The sequence below is a fragment of the Leiobunum rupestre genome, chromosome 1, assembly GCF_980474605.1.
Source record: "Leiobunum rupestre chromosome 1, qqLeiRupe1.1.hap1, whole genome shotgun sequence".
NCBI lineage: Eukaryota > Metazoa > Arthropoda > Arachnida > Opiliones > Sclerosomatidae > Leiobunum > Leiobunum rupestre.
Genome location: NC_143384.1, coordinates 92,227,513 through 92,233,565, shown reverse-complemented (window position 1 = coordinate 92,233,565; position 6,053 = coordinate 92,227,513). Strand labels below are relative to the sequence as shown.

The following is a 6,053-nucleotide window of genomic DNA, read 5'->3' as shown; positions in this document are numbered from 1 at the left end:
CAATATTCTACATCTGCTTCTGCAGCTAGACTGTATTCGCTACCGAAAACTTCAGCGTCGCTGCGCCACCTATATAAACTCGTTTCGGTAGCGAATAAGGAAATTTTACGGTCACGGTGTTAAGACTGCTGCCGAAAGGGATTATTGTTTTCGGTAGCGATTTTAGCGAATAAGGGTGATTTGGGCTTTTTAATTAATTTATAAAAAAATAAGCTTCCTTTGAATAATGAATATTTAAGTAGATTTATGGTACATTTATTTACTTAAAAATAACGCTCAGTTTATACCAAAATTACCCACAAAATATCCCCATGCAGTTCAATTTTAAATAAACGTTATAAAGACGTTTTATATCAATATAGCAATATTACTGCTGAAAATTGGTGTTTGCAGTTATTAAATATCAACGTAGACGAATAGTTAATAATAAACTAAAAACGCTTTATCTACCACAAAACCAAAACTCAACCATTCAGCAACGTTCACTTTGCTACCCGGGAGGTTTCAGCCAATCAAGCCACCATGATTTTTATCAAATTTGTTAGACTAAGGGCCCGTTCCAGGGGGCCTATTCTTGTCTTGGCGATACGCATGTCGTTATGGCGGAATCGTAAAATATCGCCATAACGACATCGACCGGCGAAAACCGTATTCTTGTCTCCAAAACTCACTTCGACATCGCCGTATCGCCAGCGAATTATAACGACAGGGCTGGGGATGTCGGAATCGCGTTTCTTTGTCGTTATGACGTCATTTTTCGCTTCGAATCGCGGTATTTTCAAAATGGCTGCTTTACAGCTCGCATGTTTTAAGTTTTGGCGTCTGTCAGAAATGGAAGAAACGAAGAGTTTGGGGTGGGAGAGAGTTCTAAGAGATAGATCAAAAGCTTTTGAACTTTCGGAAAATTAGTTTAGAAGTTTATTTCACCTAGATAAGTATTTAGTAATATAGATTTGTGAGCATCTAAAAGCGACGTTAGAGTCAAACGCGTCTAACGTAAGAGTTACAGTTCTCCCTGTAGATTCAAAGGTGAGCCATGAATTTAAGAATTAAATTTCGTAATTATTAGCGTTTTAATAATTATGTGGTTCATTAGGCGTTAGTGGCTGTTCGATTTTGTGCTTACCAGAAAGCAGCTAGTTGGCAAGGATTTGTTTCTTGATGTCAGTCAGGCCACGGTCAGTCGCTGTCTGCATCAAGAAACCGATGCAATAAATAGCATTTTAATGCCAAAATGGATAAAATTTCCACTGAGTAAAGGGAAGCCACAAAGTTGAGGTAATTATCAAATCTTCTCATAGCAGATAAATATTAATTTAACAATGCGTATAGATTTATGGAGAAGACCAGATTTCCCGGGGGCCATTGCTGCAATAGATTGTACGCACATTGCAAATGTTGCTCCAAATTCACGAGATTCAAATTATCGTGAACATTTGTACATTAACAGGAAAGGATACCATTCCTTAAACGTGCAATTGGTAAGCTTTATTTATATATATAAATAATATACATGTACATTCAAAAATTTACATAGTTTTTATAGGTTTGCGATTGTGATTTGGTAATTTTGAATGTCAAAGCCAAGTTTCCTGGGCGTACTCATGATGCCCACATATACAAGGCATCAATGGTTTCAAGATATCTTTGAAAAAAGTTACCTAGCAACCAAGAACTCTAGAGATCATTCCTAAGGTAAGTTTTGAGTATTAACTTCTCAATATAAAGGTAAGTATGAGGGTGTATAGGTAACAGAAAAACAACTATTTTTCTTTTCAAAACTTTATTAGTGAAATTGTAAAAGATTCTTCAAAATAAAAAAATTGAATTTTTCACTTACTTTGTTTTAAAACTAAGCATATGAAACTCAAATAGTTTTTACAATACAAATTCTCCTTTGATAACTAGCTATATGGCACCAAGTTTCCAACTGATCTTCCATTATCTTAGTTTGCTTATCAAGATTTGAATTTATTTTCTCAAGAAATTGTTGAGCCCTCGCATATGGCCCTGTTGCCTTTGTTGGTTGTGACCTTTAAACGGTTTAAGCCAAATTATCTTTTCCAAATTTTAAATATTTTTAAAGTAAATGATTTTCTACTTACCTCGTGCAGCTGGAGAAATATTTTTACCTTGGGAGTGATTAGAAACAAAGAATATAAAGCCCCAGGAATGGAAGGATTGATATTATTGGCCGCGTGTTTTGGCTGAGCTAGAAACTTCCGGCAAAGCAAATCAGAGTAACTGGAAACAGTTACCGCAACCAGGTCTCTCTTTGAAAACGAGAGGCGCAAAAGTTCCACTAGACGGAGCTACACCTTCCATTCCTGGGGCTTTATATTCATTGTTAGAACTCACAGACGCTATTGGTGAACTATGATTAAATCTTGGAGATCTGCGGGAATGGGAGCCAGTGGGAGAAGAATGGGCGATAGTGACTGAATATGGAGGAGCCATTGTTGAAGAAGCTGCGGGACTTTGATCTAAAGTAGCCAATGCCGCATCCATTTTCTTCAATTATCTGTTGTTAAAATCAAGAAATGTTAGCATGAAATGTATTCATGAAAGAATACTTACCCCAAAACCAGCTTCTGGTACTTCGTAGTGGCCAAATGTACCCCCTAGGCCGCTCAATAAACGAGAGCTGCCCAGCATTTACTCGACCTTCCTCAGTTCCAGTCAGCCAAACTCTGGAATATTTATGCATAAGTAATAGAAGTAACAGTATTTCTATTCCAAAAAAATTACTGCACCTCCAGTACGGTCCACCACAAGCATTAAGCCTTTGGACAAGACTAATGCACATCGCAGTGTACTGTACGCCTCGTTTGTACAGTTTGCATCAAACTTACGGCTAACGAAACGTTCAGTAGCCTCCATGTATTCTAAAATGAAAACCTTAAGATTTCCGCAGAATTTTGTGGCGCGACTATGTTTTTTAAAAAAAAACTACCAACGAAGAACAAAAATGACAACTGGGAAAACGTAAACAAACGCAAAAATATTACAGCAGCCGACAGAAATAAATAAGTGCGATTCTTATTGGACGATTAGAGGGGCACGTCACCGGATGTTGACGTCACAACTCGCCTGGCGGTATTTTCGTTTTTACGACATTTCTGATAGCGACAGGGGGACAAGAATAAGGTTCCAAGCGAATGTCGTTATCTCGAATGTCGGTATGGCGAAGTGATAAGGCGGAATCGTTATGTCGTAACCGAGACAAGAATAGGCCCCCAGAGACGTTTTCAAAAGTCTCGTTTAAAAACAAGACTCGCGATTTAACGAAACCGATTTACCGAGACCTAGACTAGAGTTATAAAAACGCGTTCCAGAGACATTTTAATGAGACTTCGTAAACTCCCGCTCTCGTTATTTCGCCTTTTTTTTAATAAGCTCCGCCCCCGTCCGGAGCCAATAAAAACGCCGGAAAATATCGGCGGTAAGCGGGTCACTTCAATCGCTCAGTTAAGCCTTAGCGTTGTCTGTGATTTCTTTCTTGTAAACAGTGGCAATTTTCCACTTTCGAGTTTCAACTACGTAATCTCGGCTATTTATCAGTTATTTCATTATATTTATTAAATTTTATTTATAAATTTACCAATTTTGGTGGTTATTTACATTTGTTTTTATATAATATTTGCATTTATTTATTTAAAAATGGGGTTAGCAAAGAAGCAGAGCGAAGTTTAATTGTTGCTGGGCTTGAAGCTAGAATTGGTTTGGTCAACGGAGTTATGGGAGTAGTGAAAGCCTACAAAAACATAGTAAAAGCGTGGAAAGAGATGGCAAAAGAAGAGTCAGCCGTTGGTAGGGGGCAAAAAGAACTCTCCTACAAATTAGAACAAAATGGTCTTTCTTAAAAAACATCGTAAAGAAACTGGCCCAAGATATCATAAGGCTCAGAAAATCAACTGGAGATGAGCTGACACCACTTGAGAATAGAGTGGTGAAACTAATTGGCGAAACTATGACTCGTGGTATAGCAGGTGTTGAAAATCGCATTGGTAGTACAGCAATGAAGAAACAAGTACATTACACTCTACTTTATTTACTTTAAATATAAAATTTGAATTGTTAAATATACATTACAATTTGAAACAATATAAATAAAGCCCCGTACCTTCTACATACCACCAGCGAGAATGAGTGGTTTTTTATTGGTACGCCAAGTGCGGGGTGTTTTCACATAACTCCTATGAGTACTCCACCGAGAGAGGTCGGTAATGCTCCCCTTAATTTAGCTGCAAAGAGACGTGGTAAAATATTTCTATTAAGTAGAGGATATCATTATTTAATTAAAAATTAATTAGGATTTCAATATTGATGACAAAACAACGGCAACAAAGATTGACAATGCAAGATATTGTCAATAAAATGGGTATATTTAGAAAAGGCTCAGTTCAGATGTATTACTTACTAGCAGATATAGCTCATTTCCATTTTTTAAATAGACGCAAGGGCTGAAAACCCACTTCCAAATCCGCCTAGGCCAATGGTAAAGGAAAAATCCAAAAGTGTTTTATGTATTGTTAACGTTGCTCTTTTCCTACATTCTCTGAAAAATAGATTGACATTAATTAAGATATAAGTAATAATTTGGTATACCTGTTAAAGGTGACAAAAGAAGATATAAAAAACATCATACCTGTGCCCTCCGAACCTATTGCTGCTAGCAGTGCGGAAACATTAGACCACGTTGCTCTGTCTGTAGTAAATAATCAAGAACGATTGAATGGGTTTTAGGAAATTATTCTAAACGAAATGCGCAATTTTCTCTCTCCTTTTCCAGTCATTTGTACAATACCAATAAAATTCTGGTTACCATACTCAACTCTTTTGTTCGGGCTGAAAAGGAAATTGAAAATTTTATTTCAGTGACCTCGCCTTATGAACGAATAATTAATAACCCTGAAACATAATTACATTTACCAGCAGTATGTCTACTACTTTTAAATTAATTTAATGAATATTACTTATTACCTTTTCTCTAGCTTTCAGATGTAACACTTCCCACGACAATGAAACTTATTTATTTATTGTTGTCAGCTGACCCATCGTCCAACGGAGCTGTCTCCATCTTCAAGCAGGTTTTTTCACTTAATATCAGTTTGGCGGTAGATTTGAATTTTATTTGGATATTTTTCAAAGGTGGTTATCACCTTCCGGTAATTTTTTACCCATAAAAGTAGTTAGGGGCTCAATAAACATTTCATTCAGTATATTAGGCAGTTTTTATCATTGGGTATCAGGTCAAAAGGGAGATGTGTTCCATATTCTCTTTAAATGATAGCTACAATAATAAATAAATACTTCTATTTTAAGAATTGAAATAATTTTTATTTATATGTATAATGTGTACAAAAAATAATTTGACTGATGTTGTGAATGATTCGACAAACACTCAACTTGACAGTTTTGTGTCGATAACAATTTTCCGTCTTTCCAAAACAAATACAGCAGATGATTATGATGATCTACAGGGTCTTTTTTTTTGCTCGGAAAAGTGTTGTTTTTTCAAAAACTATTTATAGTACCGATTTCAAATTTGGAAGGTCAATTCTCTATACCGGGGGACATCAGTTTGAGAAATTTGAGCGTTTTCGGTAATGTTTTTGACCAATTTTGAAAAATTATTTTTCGACCACTAGGTGCGAGATAAAAAATTTCTATTATAAAGTTGTAGGCCGTCATCGAAAACCCTTAAAAATTGTTCACTCGACGAAAAACAATTTATTTATCAGTGAAAATTCGAGCTTGAAAAATTTACAAGTTGGTGAAGCCAAATTACGATTGTTTGAAACGATAATTGAAACCGAATTACCTAATCCAGTTGAAACTTTGGTTAAAAAAACGACCGGATTTAAAAAACACGAGGCTATAGGTCAATCCTAAACATGCATTGGGTATTTAAAGGAAAACTTTGGGAGATTATTATCAGTGTTTGATAATATTTCGAACAATGCCTCGTTATTCAGTAGCTGAGCGTACCGAGATAGTTGCCATTTACTATGGAGAAGCAGCGCAAAACCTTAGAACAGTGACTGAAATCT

At 36.1% G+C, this 6,053-nt stretch overlaps 1 long non-coding RNA gene across 1 annotated transcript; it reads right to left on the bottom strand.

Annotated features, from left to right (window-relative positions):
* Window positions 1-4,160: 4,160 nt before the first annotated feature.
* Window positions 4,161-5,045, bottom strand: LOC149968933 (uncharacterized). The gene is made up of 4 exons (XR_016480702.1): window positions 4,984-5,045; window positions 4,649-4,848; window positions 4,421-4,558; window positions 4,161-4,244 (listed from the first exon to the last, which is right to left on the bottom strand). It is a non-coding gene; the product is annotated as an uncharacterized LOC149968933 (long non-coding RNA).
* Window positions 5,046-6,053: the final 1,008 nt, after the last annotated feature.